The 21,187-nt window shown below is 34.3% G+C and overlaps 1 protein-coding gene across 13 annotated transcripts in view; it reads left to right on the forward strand.

The window, feature by feature from the left end:
- LOC105229482 (CUGBP Elav-like family member 4) overlaps positions 1-21,187 on the forward strand; it is an 823,207-nt gene that overhangs the window by 273,504 nt on the left and 528,516 nt on the right. For 2 of the 13 annotated variants that reach the window (XM_049458203.1, XM_049458205.1), the window contains exon 1: positions 3,436-3,807. The exons of the other annotated variants lie outside the window; for them this stretch is intronic. The gene's annotated coding sequence lies outside the window, so the exon portion shown is untranslated. Of the gene's footprint in view, positions 1-3,435; positions 3,808-21,187 lie in introns of those variants that run through there. 13 annotated transcript variants of the gene reach the window in all.

The raw sequence follows: 21,187 nt of genomic DNA on the forward strand, positions 1-21,187 counted from the left end.
ATTCATTTATTAACTCAAGAACGGTTTGCTACAGAGCAATCGCCACTGCCTTCCTTGGCATAGCCAGCGAGTTTCTACCACCAAAGTGAATGAATATTTTTAGTTTCTATTTATTTTTTGCTTTTGTTCTTGTATATCTGTTAGCTGCTACCAACAAATGAAGTCTTTCAAAATACGGCTGCATATTCGCTTTAGCATTCAGTCAGGCATTTTGCTATATGAAAACAGAATTGTTGCTGTGTGTGTGTGTGTCTGATTGACTTGCATGGCCACTTCGTTCAACATATGCGTACGCGCTGCACTTCTTTATTCATTTTTTTTTGCAGCTTTGTTGGTTAAACCAGCGCTGTATTGGTTTCTTGCCACTCTGGCCTTTTCGGTCGGCATTCGAATGCGAATCGAATATGTAGCCAGCGTAACGTAAAATTGACACGAACAAAGGCTTTCACGCCTTCGCAAGCGTAAAATTGCTTTCTATGCCAACGTTGATCTTGTTGTCATTGAAAAGCTATCTACATTTATTAGAATGTATTGCTATTTTGTGCGTGCGTTTGTCGCAACACATGTTCAGACACTTGTTTATTCTTCTGTTATTGGTATGAGTGTGCTTCTATTCGATTTTGAGTTGACTGCACTAAAGTGCGCTTAACTTTGAGTAATTCTGTAAGTGGCTATTGAGTAGTAGCCCCAACCCTTATAACACATGTACATTTAAAAGGCGTTTAGGGAAGGTAAAATGTTTGGAAATGGCGGTTAGTGTTGGAGAAAAATATAGCTCACAACGAAACTGAATCTTTTAGCGTATACTCGGATGTGACTAAAATTAAGAAAATAATTTTATGAAAGTTTCTGAGATAATTTGTAATAATTTTAATAATGCATGCTAAAATACTGTAAAAATGAGACTATTTCAAAAAACTAATTACCAACTAGTTACTTTCAAGTCAGATGAAAAATGTTTTTTTTTTGCTAGTATGTATAATTTTCATACACCACTGTTAAAATAAGACTATTTTAAAAAACTAGTTACTAACTAGTTATTTTCAGGTCAGTTAAAAAATGTTCATTTTATGCCAGTATGTATATTTTCTTATACCACTGCTATGTTTTTTCAAGATTTTTATTAAATGCTATGTTTATTTTTATAAGTATGTACATACTGTGTAAAAACATAAATATTACAAAATTTTTTAATAACTAGTTATATCATACTTAATAATTTTAGTAGCACGTGTTAAAACATTGTTTAAATAATATTTAAAATATTAGTTAATAACTAGTTACTTTCGGAGTAGTTAAAACTTTTTCACATTTCGCCAAACTTTAGTAGCGCATGTTAAAAAATATTGTTAAAATAATAATATTTAAACAGTTAGTTGCCAACTAGTTACTTTAGGAGTAGTTGTACCATTTTCGTATTTCGCCAGTATGAATATTTTGTTTAAACTTCTGATGAGATTTTTTAAAAATTTTGTTATTAATTCTTTGTTAACTAGAGGCTGTTAAGTGTTGAAATTTACTAAGCATTATTAATATAATTCTGATATCTCTAGCTAATTAGTCCTACACGCCAGTCAAAAAATAATATAGCAAATATCGACTCGCATTTGTAAATATTCATGCAACACAGCATGTGACAAGGTATGAATGCCGAACCGACTCAGCGACAGCGCGCTATTTGCCATTGATACTCGTCGTGAGCGTGATGGCGTGCGCGTGTGTGTACGTTTTCGGAAATCTCTGCGACTGCAGCGCCTGCTAACTGTACTGATTCAATTTAAGCTAGTCGCTCAGCGAATTTTACATGGTTATGCATGTAGGGGTGTGTGTGTGTTTTCATTTTATTCAATTCCATTTTTTCTGCTCGCATAGAACATGTTTTATAATTTATTTGCAATTTCATTGTTGTCTTTCATGGCTTCCCGCTTTTGGTTTTCTAGTTTTTTGCACTCGCACGGCAGTATCCTTTATCTCTGGCATTGTTATGTGTGGCACGTTTATTTGTTTGTTGTGATGCACGCGAATGCGCATAATTGAAAGCATTTTAGTCTGATCTGGAGTTGGAAAAATCATGTTACATTAGCATTTTAGTTAAAGTTTTGTTGTGATTTGTTTTCAATATGTTTGAAGATATCGTGATTTTGGAGAATAAAATTGAAGTGGAATTATTTGTCAAACATCGTAAGAATGTGTTGCATAAACTCGTATTCTGCGCCAAGTAAAAACTTTTAAGATTTCACTCAGCGAAATAGTTAGAGAAATATGGATTTTTTTGTCGGTAATACATTAGATTAGGTTAATTTGGTAGACCAATAAGCCATGCATGGACCAATTTTGTTCCTTTGCGATACCAGATGGAGTCCATGAGCAATAGTCATTCTAAAGGTAAGCAATAAGTATAATATATACAAACATATATTGTTTACATTTAGGAGACTGTAGCTGCCCACACATTCAGCAAATTATTCGAGCATTTAAGGGGAAATATATCTTTGACGATACTTTGAATAAAGCTTATTTATATATCTATATCTAGTTCTAGAAGAAAATTTTTGCTTTTAACTTTGCTAACGCTCAGTAGCTTTCTATAGAATTTATTTTCAATGCATTCTTAAATACTTTTTTCTTAGCTGGTTTCTCAATATGTAAGTAAATAAGTTTCATTATGTACACACCATTCTCTTGTAATTCATTTAGAAATGTTAAATAGTAACGCCATAATCGTTTGCATTGTTATTGCAATTTTTTTAATATTTGAAATTAACCTTCAACATACTATGCATGTATGTAATAATAGTTAATCAAGAGTTGTTGTTCTAATGTGATATAACATTGAATGCAATGCACTTTGAATACTCTTAACAACTCTGTAATTTAGAACTCTTAACATTTCATTTCAATACGCATCCTAAGTCCGCGCTCTCACCAAAACTTCCAGCGTCCTTTCATTTACATTTCGTTTCATTTTCGCTTTCAGCTCAGCTCACTTCATTTACTCTTCATCAGCTATGCGCTCTTACTTCCAACAGTGTTACACCTGCATATTAATGCTGCGCAGACCGCTTGACACATCGCATCAAAGCTCTCTTTATCAGCTATGCGCTCTTACTTCGAACAGTGTTACACCTGCATAGCAATGCTGCGCAAAGCGCTCGCATGCACACACTCATGCGTTCATATGTACGTGACTAAGCTGTGTGCTCAGTAGGAGTATTAGCTGCGTGCTCATCTCATCATTGAGAAATGGAAGTGAGTGATGCTATGATTCTTTGCATTGTTGTTGCAATTTTTTATTGTTCGAAGTTGACCTTGAAAATATTATGCATATAATAATAGGTAATGAAGAGTTGTGCCGAATTTTCTAGAATCGTGGAATGCGAAATTAAGGGAAAAATTCCAATTGAGGAATGCAATGTAACAGTAAAATATTTAGTTACAAGTGGTAATGTGAGTGGACACACGTAATTCTTGGTGGATATTGCGAACATTTATTAAAATTAGTGAAAAGTTTTTGTTTAAAGTGTGAAATAGTGTTTTTATCTAATTTAAAGTTAAAATCGTTACTAAATAGTGTCGCGAAAGTCGTAGTGCGTTAAATTCCTCGATATAGTGAAAATTCCTTAAGTGCGTGTACGGTTTTTTTCGTGGGTGTCTATATGAGTGTATTAATGAATGTAATAAGTGCGTTGGTACTTCATGCGGTTCTCGGTTGGTTTATGCCGCGTGTGTCGCATATTAAGTGCCATAATATAGTGTTCTTATAAAAAAAGCGCGTGGAGTTATATAGCCAAGGCAGTTTTTAATAAGGTGAGTTTGTATGCAAGTTATTTTAAATAAGTACGTAAATTTTATTTTTGCTTATAATATATTTCTGTCTGTATGCACATTAGTGCGGGTCGATTTTTTATTAAAAAATAGTTCAGTCGGAAATTTTCTAAGGGTCATTCTGAATAACTTTGCCTAGGGTCTATGGATTCGAGCCAGCGATGTTCTTTAATTATAAAGTTTTTTAATTATCAACCAGAAAACCCATCTTTAATACCAAATCATTTGTGTGGATGATGCTATATTTGAAGCGATGATACCAACAAAGCAACGATTTGAACTGAGTCGATTTATTTTATTTAAACTTATCGCAAAAGCCGTAATATCTTGAAAGCATAATGTGAAATCTGTAGAGCGAAGTAAACACACGATGGTAGGCGGTGAATGCCAAAAAAAATCAGGTCAAAAATGGGTGGAGAAATTGACAGACTGAGGGACAATATTTTTCACACAGTTGGTATTTTTTATTCTTTAAGTGCCACTATATGTTTTTCAATTTAGAAAGCAGTGGAGGTTCGGGGATTAGTGCAAAAAATCATGACAATGAGATGACACAGCAACAGAGAAGCAAAGCATAAATGAATATAAATTAAGTGTTAGAGAATAAAGTGAAGGCAATATACTTACATATACAAAATATTACTGAGTTTATATACTTTTATTTATTTGTGTTAGGTTAAAAAGAGAAAAAAGGAGGATTTGGTAATAGCAGTGACTGGGAAAAAAGCGGATATGACTTAGTAAAATAGAGGAAGAATAATGGAATATTAGATAAAATTAAAAAAAAATCGTGAATTGATGAGCTGGCGAATAAAGTAATGCTTTGTACAAATACTTGAGCAAATAAAAGATTTATATAATAATAAAAAGCATTGAAATATAAAATTAATATTAATATAACATTAAACTTAATTTTTAGCTTTTAATATCCCCAAAAATATAAAATAAATATCTTGAGTTCCCTAAATATTTTGTTCGTATTCCCACTGACAGCACCTAGGTAGAAGAATTTCATTAACATCGCATAAGCTGAGCTAATACATTGCTGTTTACTCCGAAATGTAGGCAACAGTTTTTCGAATTTTAGATTTTTATAAGCTCTTTTCAGCTCTATATAACCTAAAATATATAAACAAAATCTCCTTGAAATGCAATTTAGATTTTTATAGTGAAATTTATTTCAATATTTTGCTGTCACTTGCATGCATATGAAAATGTCATTCCCATTACTTGTTTGCCTATTCAATTACAACTAAATACTCTTATTTACATTCATTAGTTTTCGGTATTCTAGTTATCACTACTGGCAATATTGACTAACGTTGGTTATGTGCTGTTTTATAAGTTTAATTACTTCTGTTGTTTCAGTGATTTCTGTAAAATTATTTGGCGCTGTTGGTGAAATATTGTGTCTGATTACTGGTGAAAATATTTTATAAAATCCTGTTAAATATTTCCTTAATGAAAAGAGTCGCTAAAATTTATTCAATAATAGCTAAAGTTTTTTATTATTAGTTTAGTTGATAATTTAATTACAGAAAATTTGTTATGGTAATCGGAAGTAATTAATCTTTTCCAATGTATGCTCATTTTGATTTCTTTTGGATTTTATTTTTATATAAATATAAAATATAATGTGGTAAAAATCAGGTTGAATCATGGTTGATCTCAAAATCGATAAATTTCACAAGACAGACATTTGTGCTTTCTGTTACCAAAAGCTCCTTCTAGTCACTTCGCTAGGTTCTCCAGAAGTCTAAGAATAATAAATCGGTTTAACAATAATTTAAAGTTATTTTTCTCGAGTAATACTAAGACTCGACATTTCTTATAGGCTTAAAGGGTTGAGGAGAATTATAGACAAGACAAAGATATTTATACATACTTAATTCTAATACAAAAATTGTAAAATACTATTATTTCTTTAACTTGCTGCCGAGTTCAAAAATCATTGCTTACATATAGGCTGACATCGAAAATTTTCTCCATTTAGCATGCACCAAACGACGTCAGTAAATATAATTTTGTACACCTATTTTTAAATTTAATACTTTTTATTAAAAATATGTTTCTATTCATTGTGTGGCTGTGTCTTTCGCGTAATTTGCATTTCGCCTGCCCACAGCTAAAACAGCTGATGTGACAGTTGACGCATGTTACAACATGGTTGCAAGCGCACATACAAATTTCAATGAGCAATTAAGCGTAAAACAACAAAAGCAATAAGCTTACATAAATTTCGAGTTTTTTCCTGTTTGATAATGCTTGTTTTTCATTCCACGTTGCAGGCAAAACAAAATTAAGTAAATAACATGTAATTAAGTCGAAGTAAAAAATGATATACACTATATTAAAAAAAAAGACAGTAAATTACTGCAAAGAAATTAATAAAACATTGTGTTGACAACTATGTTGCGCATGCGAGTCCTTAGTATCAACAAGCGGCAGTAGCAAGCAGCAGCGTCGCTGCGTTGGCGGCATTTGTTGGTAGTGACTGATTGTAGCTGACGCGTGGCATAAACTGTGTGGCGCATAATTAAATTTATGACAACGTCATGTAGTTAAAATTGGCGTGTATATGTATGGTGTAGGTTGTTGCAAGTTGGCAAGTAATTGCATTTTACAATGTGCTGCCACTTTACTGTTAATTATTCATTTTAAGCCTTCGCATGCAATCGCCAATGATTACGCTTTAACGGTGTGAGTGTGTGGAGCTTGAAAAATGGGAAGTAAGAAGCGCGATATGACTTTTTTTTTTATTGAAGAGACGTTATATATTTCATGCGAAAATTTCGTTTCAAAGAAAAATAATTTTAAATTATTGAAAAACTGCTTATCATTTTCATTTCCTGTAATTTTTATACTAGAAGCTGTGGCAAGTGTTTAAATATGAATTTTCTGAATTAAAAAATTCAGAACTGAAAACGTTGCCTACATTCAGGCGATACTGATAAGAAGTTTTGGCATTAATGGTATTAATAGAGCTTAAACAAAATTTCGGAGAGCTAAGAAAAAACGGAAAATACTTAAATATGAATGTTCCGAACTAAAAACATTGAGAACTGAAAACGTTGCCTACATTTAGGCGATACTAATAATAATTTTTGGCATTAGCGGCATTGATATAGCTTGACACAGCTTCAATGAAAAATATTCTAGGGTGTAATGCCATAGAGAGCTTAGTTTGCGGTGTTTAATGTACAAGAAGATAGAACACTGAAACTGTTGTCTACATTTAGGCTTTATTACAAAAAAGTGTAAGAAATAAGTTTAATTGATACAACTTCAAAAATGAGCATGGCAGATATGCAATGAAGTTAAATTCCGCTTAGTTTGCCGAATTTTCGGTACAAGATAATATTAAAACGCAAACGTTGCCTACATTTAGGCTGCGATATAGGAGGGCTATATAATAGCTCCTTTCTATTAGAAAATAGAACTTAAGTGAACATAGGATCACAGTGTTACAGCGCATATTTCACAATCTGCTTACTTTATGAAATCAACCCTGCTGTTCGCACTCAACTCACACTTTCTTCACCAAAATATACACATTAATTTTCCTATTTGTTAAAGCAATTAAATAATTTTGTCACTGCCATTGCGTACATCGATTTTTCATTAAGAACAATACATATACATACACACATACAAAAATATATAAGTATGTGTTTTTGAGCGCATGGCGTACTTTTAAAGCAGTTAATTTTTATTGAAACCATTTTTTCACGTTCTCCCATTGACATTTCAATTTGTTCAGCACTTTTGCAACGCACTTTTCATTAATTTATTTCATTATATATGTTTTTTCGCATTTTATTTTACGCGCCTGTAATTCATTTTGGCCGAAACAAATGTGACCACATCATTTATAACAACCGGCAAGTTGAAAAAAAAAACGAAAAAATATTATGCAAAGTACAAAAAATGAAATGGAGCAACGACCATGTAACGATAACAACAACAACAGCAAAAACATGAAAAAAAAACGAAAAAGAACGGCGTGGGTGTGAATCACGCATTTGCTGCTAAAATCGCGGTAAATGTTGCACAAACTTGCATGCGCTTGTTGCTGTTGTTGTTGGCAAATTGAGTTCATTGCAGTGGCTGTTGTTGTGCCACTATTGCTGACTGTCATTAACATTAAGTGTCAATGGCTTGACAATATTCATGATTGCTTCACTGTTTAACAGCGGTCAGAAAATTAATGAAGACATCAGTCCGAGTGCAATTGCAGTGGCAATTTGGGGCGATATTGACAAATATTGGTGGTGGAAGATGGACCGCAGTACATTAAATTGCCGCTTTAATTTATATAATTTTTGCTAAAAAGCTGATTGCACAAATAATATGCAAGGATATGTGTTGCTTTTTTAATGCTTTAAAATTGGAAAATTATTCTCAGAGCATATTTTATAGCAAAAAGTTATAATTTTGACTTCTTTTGTTAGAATTTGTTAAAATCAGACCCCATAAATATTATTTAGCGCCCAGAGATTCCTCATAAGTTCAAATTTACATAAACTTTCATTATATTTTCCGTTGGCAAATGCCCGAAAGCAGACTATAGTTTGTACCAAAAACCAGAAATATGTTTAGTATATTGTCACCTCACCTCAAAATCACGTAACGATGAAGCATAGCACTAATTAACGAATTTTAAAGGCTTCATCAATTTCAATTTTCAATAAAAGCTGGTATAAAGTTTAAAAAAGTATTTAAAGAAAAAAGAAAATTGAAAAAAAGTATATTAATATGTTTATTTGAAATTTTTCTGTAAACCGACTACATTTGAAACCAACAACGACAGATATTTTACCAAAAAAGGAACGCAAAAAAATTGTTGCCTACATCCAGGCTGCATGTACTAAAAAAAAGTCTTTCACCCTCCTTTTTTCAATAATTTTGTATTTTTTAAGCTGCTGCATTAAGGGTAGCATTAGTGCCGCGTAGTTTTTTACCACTGAAGCATATTGAATTATGAGTTTTAAAGGCTTTATAACTTTTATACCCTGAATTACCCTTTTTATAAGCTAAATTTTTCCAACATCGATTCGAAATTTTGTGCAGGTCGCTTTTTCTCTAAGAAGCTGCTGACTCCTTAGAACGGTCGCTATACGACTATTTAAGCATATAGTTGTTCTACAAAGTGAACCAATGGAATCGAGTGCTTGTAAGGGAAACTTTTCAATTTTGGAGATATTTTAACGAACTTTTGCACGAATTATTATCGGAGACAGTGATACATTTTCCGAAGAAATTGTATCACATCGGGTCATGAAATGATGAAATGATTTATAGTTAAAAAAAATCAGCTCGCTTCTGAATTTTCTTAACTACTACCGGAAACTTCAGTACTCGTACTTGGTTTAAAAAAATAACTTTTTATTGCTTTTTTTTACGTTACTCACTTTCTTTTAACTTCATATTCCGACAACTACTTCCCACTTCAATCCCACGCTATATTTGCACTCATTATGCCAATCACTCCCCACTGTGCGTTTACGTGCGCTTTGTTTGCCAACTATTTGACTTATTTGCTCGTCCATTTGTTCACTTTAGATTACTTAATTCTTTTGCTTTCGTTCGCCTTCAAACATTTGCACTGGCAATTTGTGCATCACACCTACCATTGTTGTTTTTGTAGTCCAGCGCTTCATTGTAGCTAGTGTTGTTGGCTTGCATTACATGCGTTACTTTTCAAAGTAATCACTCTTTTTACACCTTTTCAAATTTTGCAGCAAAATTGTGGCTGTCTGTGGCTTAGTTTGTGCTGGGATGTGTGTTTTTGTGCTTGAAAAGTTGTTGTTGCGTGGCTTTCTTTGTATTTAGGTGTTATTTGTACAAAGTTCCATTTGAGCTTTCACGAATTTGTGCTTGTGCGCTGACATTTTCCCATATCTGCTTGCTTTGACTTGACCCCCCGCCTGTGGTTATTTGCGGCATTTGTTTTCCGTATTTTCTTTGAATAGTTTACTTTATGCGACATTGGGAGTTCCTTTCATTTTTTTATTTTTTTTTTTTTTTTATTTTTGCATTTGTGTCCTTTTATCTCCGCTTTTGCTACTTCGGAAGCACAAACCCGCCAACCTATGCTGTGTTTGTCACCGTCGCCATGGTCATCGTAATTCATTCCATCACTTTTGCTCTAAGTTGGACGTTTGTGTCTGAACTTGAGCTAGTTTAGTTGCTTGAAAATTTGTTTGCTTCTTTACGTTTTATGGCTTCACTTTTAATAATTTCCTTGAAAATAATTTATATTGATAATTTATGAAAAAAAAAAATATTTATGAATATTTTTCTTGTTTCCTTACAGGTAAGTTCATCTATCCTAAATAATCTTATAATTGGTAAGTGGAAACAGTTACTTAACGAAGTTATAAGCTTAAGCAGCCAACTTTTACTTGTACTTTACACCTTCGCCATTGTAGAAACGGAACTGTTGAACAAAAATTAATTCCTTTCTATATATAATATTTAAAATTTGAATTTATTAAGCTGGCGAATGTAGTTTGTCCTCCATTTCCTTTCACAAATTTGCTCACGCTTAATAGCTTCTAGTCATTAGTAGCCAAGTCCAGATTTTCTAATTGTAATAGACGCAGCGGTTATTCCGGGTCCACCACGCGAGATATGACAACCTTAGGCACCGAGGGTATATTACAGCGGCCCTACACCTGCATTTTCGCACCTTTCCATAGGTTCGGAAGCGTTCTAGCAACAGATCATCAATTTGCTGTAGGATTTTGACTCCGCTAAGCCATCCCAATACAACAAATGACAGCATTGGTGCGCTTTGCTTGACATCCACACTCGAGAAAAGCGCTTCTAATAGCCTTATCTCTACGAATTCCCACCGTTTTTGCGCCATCTTTCCCAGCGGTTTACTGCGGTCTATTAACGCCACGATCAGATGTCATTTTGGAATCTCACGGGCTGCTTTGGTTGTATGCCTGCTTGACGTCAGTAGCTTCTCAATTACTTTTCTCAAATTCACCTTTTTCGAACTCGCCAAAGGTTCACTTTCCGTCGAAGGCTGCCTTTTGCCAGCGAAATGATCATCAATGCGATTCGCAAACGCTGGATCGAAGGCATTGCACCGGTTATGAGTAGCGCAGTTTCAGTTTGGGGAACAAAATAAATCATACAAGGATTTATCAATGGTATCAAACCTATTTACGACACACTATTTGAAAAACAAAATTCAGTTTAATCGGGACGAGTCGAGCAAGAATGCGTTTCATACCCAAAACATGCACCAAAATCAATCTCTCTAATACTTCCCTAACGATTTTCATACACTTTTTCCATCACTTTTTTATGTGTTGCAAATTCCGTATAAAAAATTGTATTTATGGCATATAGAATAAATGTATTTTAAGAAATATAATATATAAATATGCATACTTATGTATATGTATGTATATACATTTTATCATTGTTATTCACTATCTTTTTTAACTCTTTTACTTATTTGTTTTTTCTTTTTTACTTCATATTCACATTTATTTGTTGTTATTTCTTCCGCTTGCGAGCAAATTTTTAAGATTTTACGAGACTTTGGAATTCTAATATTTTCCGTTATTGTAAAAACTACAAAAGCATGCCAAGTAAAGCATCTTTCTACAATTTTTTCATGCATGCATGGTAGTCAGTGGCGCATGGATTCGTGTAGTATATGTCTGTCTAATAAATAAGATGCCAAGTAGATTTTAATATTTTTGCTTGCTGCCATAAATATTTATGCGCTTGACCACAAATTGTCCTTCAGTATATTGACAACCAAGTGGCTTATTTTTATTATGCTTTGCTAGTATCAATAATGCAATTTGTATAATATATAAATAGCATGCGCTGTCATATTTATAGAGCCAGACATATGCTTAGCTATGCAAACATATAGACTGAAGTATTTTGTTCGAATTTAAAGCTATTGAAATTCTCTCGGAATGTGAAGTATTTTAAAAATTTAGTATTTTCCGTAGAAATATGAAATTTTCCATAATTTTGAATGAACAAAAATAATTTAAATATTTCATATTTATATTTTTATTTATTTTAAATACTTAAGGTCGTTTTTCATTTATTTCATATTTGGAAGAGGTGTGTGTATTTTTGGTAGCTAGAAACAAAAATTTTAAAAATTATTTTCTTTTGTTAATATAACACTATTCTTGGTGAAAAAATTCACCTAAAGGTTTTAATGTTTCTAAAGAATTTCTGCAGAGATTGACATGGATTATAAACAAACCAAATTTGGTGAAAAAATCTCATTAAATAAGAAAATTTGTATACAAGCACTGTATTGGCTAATTGAAAACTGCGACAAGTAATTATTACAGGCTTCTCTTGAAGCCAACTTTATTCATTAAGGGAGTTCCGCATTGACCGAAACAAATGGGGTCCGATGGTGCAAGGTCAGAGCTTTATGGTGGCTGCATCGAAACTTCTCAACCAAGCTCTACCAGGTTTTGCAGTTAAAAAATTGTCTAATATTATTTTGAAAGACTGTAAGAAGGTTGATGAGGTTGATTGATATGGTTAACCTTTTGAAGATAACAAAAGAACATATTGAACATATCATATTTGAATGTCTATGTAGAAGATAGTTCTAAAAAAAGTGATTTTCCAGCTTATGGATTGGCAGAGTTTCTAGGATATGCTCTTAGCTCCCATTTCAGGTTCTCAGACATCAAGAAATGTGTGCTTCCGAGAATTGTCCTGCCTCAAGAAGCAGTCATAATTTGGGCTCAGCGATATGCTTCAGAGAATTGCCTTGCCTCAAGTAGAAGTCGTAAGCTAACTTCTACGATATGCTGCTCAGAATTGTCTTACCGAATTTGGTTTTTTTACAGTTTTCTGTGACTTAAACTATAGTTCCATGCTAGTCACTTGTCCGAGAGAATTACGAGTTATTGCAGTGTTTATTTTCATATTTCTAACCTCAAACTAATATTCGATATGTTTTTCTTAAAGTGGTTTTATTTAACTTTTCAAGATTAATCCTGCTAAAAGTATGGAAAATAGTTGCTTAATTACAATGTTCAATGTCAATTCTGCATATTTCAAGCATAAGCAATACAAGCACACTTGCGCCACTTTTCGTCACTCAATCTCGTTCATTTCTCACTTCCTCTTTGTTGATATGTCACGCACTGCACAAACCCACTTATTTACTACTAAAAGCCCATATTTCCTGGCACAAGCAATACAAAATGGCGTAAAAGCGAAAAATGGTAGTGCGCTTTTAGGCGTATGGAAAAAATTCAATAAAGCAATTTTCGAAAAATTGCACACATGCTGAGAATTTCCAATACTGCTGTCAACCAAGGCTTTTCATTTTGCGCCAACAGGCTGCTGTTACTTGGAAAGCTGTAGTTGGTGTCAAAGCAAGGAAAGCAACAGGAAAATGGTTATTAAACAGCTATTGCTGGCCATGAAACCGAAATAATGAAGGCAAGCGTGCATGTAGTGGGTTGAAGAGTAAAAAGTAATACAAAAATGCCTTTCACACTCACATGTGTGGAAAAAATTGTGATTTCATCGCACAAAAGCTGGCATAAATAAATATTTTGTTGCTTTGTATGCGAGGAACACTTAAAAAATGCTATACTTCCGGTGGAAGCTGTAATGGATACACACAAGCGCTGTACTTGCATGTATATAAGCATGTATTGGTTACTTCGCACTTTATTAGCCAAATCGTGGAAATATATAGGATATATATAGAGTGACTTTTAAAGTGCAGCTTATTTGCTAGAGCACATACACAAAATATATGTAAAAGCTGTAAAAGCGTAAGTCAAAGCCAGCAAGTGACATGGCATTGGGGCAGTCAACCGACAAACCGAGCTACTCAGCAACCAATAAGCCCAGCAGCAAGCCAACAAGGTTATCCATGACAACCAAGCGGGTAGCTAAGAGACAAAGCTACAGCAAATTGCACATTACTTTGACTTTGCTGCTGACAAAGTTGAGAACGCAAAATGGCAGGACGGATGAGCGCTGCGTGGTAGCGTAGGAAGAAATTTATTTTGCTTCCATATAACTTAATATCCGGTGTAAATAAAAGCAAATAATTTTCTTAAAATGTTAAAACCTGCTTCCGCTAAACTGCACATGACTTTGGCGCAAAATAAGGGAGCCTGCGAAGTGAGGCTAGGAAGTAAAGAAAAGCTAATTTTTGGCCTAAAGCCTAAAAAAGATTTTACATAGGTAATAAAGTAGCGTGAGAGAGCTGAAAACCTCCACTTTGTAAGAGGGGAGATTTTATTTGTTACAAAAGTAAGCATGCTTTTGTGCTGCTGACAAAAATTAATTTATCACCTATGTAAGCCTCTTTGTCGGTTTACTTGACAAAATTAGAGTAAAAACTGACAGATAGAAAAAACTCTATAATTTTATACTGCAGTAGACCCAAGCAGTTGGTTTATCTTTGAAGTTTCACGCTTTTCGAAACAATTTTATACCAAAAAAAAAAAAAACATCAAGTGATGTTCAGTCATATCACATGATATGCAAACAAGTTATGACGTTAAAATAATTGTTTGATTTGAAAATAATTAGCGAATTCACACGAAATGAATACATGTGACGAAAGATCACGTGATGTTATAATCATATGATATGTTAAAAAATTGGACGACAAAAATAAATAACTCCTTTTTATTTCATAATAATAAATTTCAACTAATGATGAGCATTCATATGACGCAACATCACGTCATGTTGAAATCATATGCTATGCAAGCAATTTTGGATTTCAAAAATCGAATATCTAATTTGTAATGACAACCAATCATGGACAGTCATGTGAAGAAACATCACGTGAAGTTAATTTAAATTAATAATAAATTACAACTTAAGATGGGTGCTCATAGGACGAACGATCACGTGATGTTAATATCATATGATGTGGAAAAAAGTTTAATACTTCAAAATAATTATCACGATTGAACAGTCATGTGACGAACGATCACTCGTTGTTCACATCCAATGATGAAATAAGTTTCGACGTCAAAATTAAATATTTAAATTAAAATACGATCAGTCATATGACGAACGATCACGTGATGTTAATATCATATGATATGCAAACAAGTCTGAACCTCAAAAAACATTGCCAATCAAACGAACTAAATTTTTATAAAAATTTTAAGCAAAAAAATTAGCCATACGAGCCCTGAACAATTCCGCAAGAAAAATTGACTAAATGACTTTACTTTTATTTACTTGTACAAGCGAATACAATGTACCAATTTTGCTTGTAAAAAATGCAAATAAAAATCACGCCACCACACGTGACCAATCAAAGGCGCATCCCCACCCACCAGAACTACCTACTATTGATGGAGCGACATAACAAATGTCACCGCGAGCAACGCGTACAGTAATCAGTAACCTTGCAACCCCGATTTTCTAATCTAAGACCACCTGCTTGCCTGTGTCACTCGCTGGCTGGTGCTGTCAACCCCCTAACGGCTTAGTTGCGCTCAAAGCAATAAAAACGTATTATAAAATTTACATTGTCTAAGCACTGGCGCACGCCAATAAAAGCATAAAGCGAAATGAGTGTAAGCCACAATGTGTTTGTATGTGTGCATGCGTGTGTCACTCAGGCAATTATCGACAGCGTCGAAGGTAGCAAGGATACAATGGCGATATTGATGCCACGACTGCGATGCTTATCAATGTGAAATGGGAATGTCGGCGTATAAGTAATTGCAAATAACGTTATACGCGCATGCATTTGAGTGTGTGTGTGTATGTAACCGCAGAGTTGCTTGTGAGTCGCTTTCCTTGTAATGTAAAGTACATATATCTAAGTAAATATGTGTGCGTTTACATTTGAAATGGTGTTGAATGGAATTTTTTCTACATGTCACGCATTTTAATGCAACAAGTCAATCAATCAATTTGCCACCGATGCAAACCAATTACTATAACGGTGTGCATGTGCGCCTGTATGCGTCTTTGTAGCAGTATGTGTATACATAAACTTAAATTGGCGTAAATGTAGCGCAGTTAAAAACTCTTTGTTGCAGTTGAACTTAAATGCCAAGGCAAAGGAATTCATTAGCTTTCCGGTGGAAATAAACGCAGGCGCATAAATTTTCGAAACGCACCGTTTCGCGCGAGCTTATGAAGCCCAGCTGGAAGAGAGATACTTACGCCAAAGAACACGTTGATGGAGCCGATAAATATTCAAGGAAATTAACAGGGGTAGACAGGTGGCCGACAAGACAACAAAAAGGGTATATCAGAGCCATTAGTTGGGTTATTTTTAAAGTGATCCTAGAGTCGTCGAAGAGTCGAATTTTTTTGTAAAGAAAGAGTGAAGCAAAATTTGTGTTATAATTCTTTTGAATATAATTCAAAATATATCAATGAGTACTGTTTTATGTTAAATTAATTGAGATAATATTTCTAAGATGGCTCAAGATGTTATTTTCTTAACGAACTTAAGAACATTCAAGCATAACTAAAATTTCTGTGCTTTGATCTCTCATAATCTCTGAGTAAATAAAACTTATCATTCTCAGAGAATAAGTAGTCGATTCCTATCAGATCATAGTTAGTTTCGGTCTCTAGAATACCTACTTGTTACCCTTTAAGATAGCTGCTGGCGATTTTCTAAACATTTTTTGGCGAAATTCTATTGCTGATAACCGTATGGATAGCTTGGATGACCAAAAGCAAGGCTACAAGCCATTCACTTTTTCCAAAATTGTGTTACTAACTCATTCCGAAAATCCAAGAACTCACTTTGCAAAAGAGACATAAAGATTTGATGCATATATTCTTGTATTCACCTTGCTTTCGTATTCTTTACTTGTCTCTCAAGATCTTATACAATATATATATCATATTATGATCTATTATTTTATCTTGTTCTTATAGTAATGACTCACTTAACTACTTTTACTTGAACCAAGTACAACCCTGTGATATATATTAATATGCAATATATAACCTCATATTCTCTACTGGGTTTCTCAGTTACTTTTATGTAGCCTTGCAGTTATGTACTTGCAACAGTGGCCTTCAATTGCTGACAGTCGTTGTAATCGCCCCCGCAATCAAATATAATTAAATTTTAATGTCGTTTTCTTCAATTTGCGCACATTAAAAATATTGCAAATTGAGATCTACGACAGCTCGGCAAATAGCTTAACACACTTTTCTGCAATTAAACAACTGTAAAAATATTTACATTGTCGTTATAAATATTGCAGCTAAACACACACGAACATCCAATCTACCTGTGGTATACTTTTTGTTATGGGTTTGGTTAGTTCAGGTAGTTTATTTAAGTTAGCGATGTGAAGGAACGTAAATAACATAACTAAAAAAGGGGGATTGAAGTGGTGAGGGTCTTATATATAAGCCAATATGATTTATTCTTAATAATGCTAGGTTCTGTGATGAACTAATGTTGCTTATGAAGCGTTGTTCTTTCTTTCGTTATATCAAAAATCAAGTTTCTTACCAAAAAATGTTTGCACACGTCCTTTTCTCTCTAAGCAGCTTCTTTTTTACCGGAATCGCCGATATACGGCTACTATATCATATAGCTGCCATACAAACTGAACGATCTGAATCCAGAGCTTGTATGGAAAACTTTTATATTTGATGAGATATCTTCATAAAATTTGGAATGGAATATAATCCAAAGCAACCATATATTCTCCAGAGAAATTGGTCAGATCGTACTACTATAACATATAGCTGTCATTCGAACTGAACGATCCAAGTCAAGTCTTTGTATGACAAACTTTTTTATTTGACGAGGTATCTTCACGAAATTTGATATTGCTTAATACTTAAAGCAATGCTACAATCTCCGAAAATGTTTTTCAGATCGGGCATCTATATAATATAACTGTCATACATACTGGCCGATATAAATCCAGTTTCTGTATGGAAATATCTATTATTTGACAAGTTGTTTGCTGGAAATTACGCTTGCTTGTTATCTAAAGAAAATATATCATTTCCATTCTTTGTGTTATATATATATTTTATACATTTTCCAGATCTGACCCTTATATCATATCGCTGTGATAAAAAGTTACCGCTAAAAATCATTTTCTCGCGTGGAAAAGTTTTTTATCTGCCTACATAGTTTTCAGATCGAAGCCCTTTATCATATATCTTAGCTACGGGTTAGCCGAAAATTACTTTTCTTCTTGTTTTTTTTCTCTTATTTCTAAATTTAAAGGGAGCTTGCTTTATGTCTCATAACTCCCAATAAAACTACAGCAAATGAAATAAATTTACACAAAAAAAATTACAAAATATTCAATTTTTCAACCCTTGTTGCTGCGGTTACATTGGCTTACGAGTGGTCAAACTACCCCACCACCTTAATCAATAAATAAAATTATGACTATATATGAACTCATATCCTTCCTGTCACAATTGCTTTCCTGCCTGACCCCAAAGCTGCATACCACCCAGCCGTAACTCGCCTTACTGTCCAGCAATCAATTTATTTCCTGTCTACCTTTTCAAATATACACACACCACTGTACACTGTATATTTCATACTTAGTCAAGGATGTGTACATAGTTATACATACAATGTTTGCCTTGGGCACTTCAGCAAATTGTCTACATATTTTCAACTATCATTTTTCTATACTTCCTGCCAGCCTAACTGCCGCTCCATGCACTCGTCTCACAAGCCTCGCCATAATTTACAAATTAAACATCCGTTTTCGTTAAGAAATCCATTTGTTTAATTGCTTAGCATGTTTAGAAAAATTGCTTACAAGCCTTGCTGGCGGTGTGTGGCGGAAATGTAGATGTTTGCTTGTCTCTTGTATAAACCTATCATAAACAAACACATCCGCTCGCACACATACACAGAAACTTCTACACTTTTACTACAAATTACATTCGAAGTTTTTTCCTTGTTGTCCATCATTCTCTTGTTGTTGTACGTTATTGTATTTACTGCGTTTTGCTCCTTCTCACTGTCGGCAGTGCAATGCGGTTGCATATCCTCTTGTCGTTTCTGTTGTTGTTGTGGTTATTTTGCTGTAAAGTGTGAAAGTTGAAATTACTTTTTCTTTTCATTTTTCTTCGTTTATGATTGAGTGTTGCACGTCGTTTTGCCGTTGCCTGCCACCTCTTGCCGCTTTCTGTTCTGCATTTGTGGCATTTATGTTTCAGTCATTTTATAGAAAAATTGTGGCGATTAGTTTTCCTTGCTGACATTAACTTCGATTAAATTTTTTCATTTTGTTGTTTTTGTTTTTAGTTGAAGCTGCTTGAAATGTTGGAGGCAAGTTTTATAAATGTCCATATATGAGTAGGGTTAGAATGAATATGTGTTCACTGGTAACGGTTTGGGAATAATATGCTTATTTTGCGGCTATATGAGGCTAGATTCATGGATCTAGAAGGTCTTACGGCACTTCACTATATAGAGGTTGCAATTCCCTCAATATTCTAACTGCGATTGGATAAAACTCAACCGTGGTTGTACAAACCTCAATTCTCCTTGTGATCAGATAAAATTTTTAAATAGAAGCATGTTTTTATAGCTTTTAAATGGTCCTTGCGTCATTGTAGCTACTCAAGCTCACGACATTGTACTTTATGTATTTTAAACATTTTACTATAAAGCCGTAATATATCTGCAAATTAATCTTGAACAAATAATGATGAACCAGCCAGGGTAAACATATTTCCAGACTGTTCTGAGGAAGAGCTGATCTTCGAAAAAATGTATTACTAGCCGAAACCACAGGCTTCTATTTCCTCATCCTACTTCAGATTAAGTTAGGTTGGGTTATGAGGTCGATTCTAACAGGGATATCACTTGAATAGCTAGATGATTAGGTGAGTCTAACTAGTGACAGTCTGATCTTTGGTGGTGGTTTGGATCTAGGTGAAACCGCAGGCTTTTATTTCCTTATCGTACTATAAACTCCAACTTCAATTCTTCAAAATAGAGGAAAACGCCAAAAATTGCGTATTCTACCGAACATATCATCAAATAATATTCTGATCTGAATTCCTTCTCCTCCAAATTAGGTTAGGGTAGGTTGAGAGTCCGATCCTAACAGGGATATCATTTGATTACCTTAGATGACTGCTTCTCAATTGGATATTTCTGGTCTTTACAAAGGAGGGAAGACCTCCACTCCTCAATCTCCCGGCGGGTACAGTAAAATATCCTTAGAGATGGAGTGTTTTCATCCATTCGGACGATATGAACTAGCCAGCGTAACCGCAGTCTCTTAACTCTCTGAACTATGTCAATGTCGTCGTATATCGCGTATAGCTTATCGGAGTAAACTGAAGAAGTCTCACGATAGAGAGTCGCATTGTTTGAAACCTCGTTTGGTATCGAACAGCTCAGAGAGGTCCTTTCAAATCCTGATGGAGCTTTTAGTATTGCTCAACGTCAGTTGACTGTAGGAAGCACCGAAAGTCGGAGTGTGAGGTTTTCATCTGCTAAATCCAACCTACTCCTATCTCATCTCTCTCCCACAGGACCACTGGACATAGTATTACTTCATGGGAGGGAAGAATACATTTAAGTTTCCTCTGTTGTACGGACTGACTGACGTCTAAGCTATTGTAAACGTCTCAATCTTATCATAATTAGAGCTGCCGCTTCACTGACAGTTTTTCATTTAACAGAGAACTCGGACATAATTGCATTCAAATGATAGAGTACGTGTTCAAAGTCTTCTATACACTCTGTACACGTCTGACAATATGGACAAAAGTCATGACGATTTTTGTGTAGGTAGCTTTTAAAGCACACATGGTCAACTGCGTATTTCGATCAGGTGGAAATCCAGGTCCGCATGTTGCATATCTATCTACGAATATTTGTGTGGAATCAACCCGTCGTTCATCAAGTTCCATAGTAGGGAGCCTAACATCGAACCTTGTGGTACTCCACTGGAGATAGTGTTGCTCTGAATGCCCTCATCCGTGGCGGATAACATTCTCTTACTTTGAAAGTAGCCCATTATAATCGTAAAGCAAAAGTTGCCTACCATATCGGGTTTGCAGTTTCCAGCGATTCCGCTATAACCCGGCACCAAAACGAGTCTGATGATGCTATTTCCATCAGCAGGGCAGGCAATTGAAATTCCTCTTCTATTAGGATTATAATTTGGGTTAATATTAAACCAACAAGTTAAAGAAGATTAAGCAGCGCTGAAAATTGCTTTGCCTTAAATTAAATGTTAGCCACACTTACTTTTTCTTCAAAGCATGTATCGTTGTATCGGTATAATATATACATACTTGGCAGATACAGATAGTTACTCGATTGCAATTTGGTGGCGCGCAACAAATGATTTGCCATTTTTTCCATGCCACCGCCTCGCAAGCT

The sequence above is a fragment of the Bactrocera dorsalis genome, chromosome 5 (genome assembly GCF_023373825.1).
Source record: "Bactrocera dorsalis isolate Fly_Bdor chromosome 5, ASM2337382v1, whole genome shotgun sequence".
Taxonomy (NCBI): Eukaryota; Metazoa; Arthropoda; class Insecta; order Diptera; family Tephritidae; genus Bactrocera; species Bactrocera dorsalis.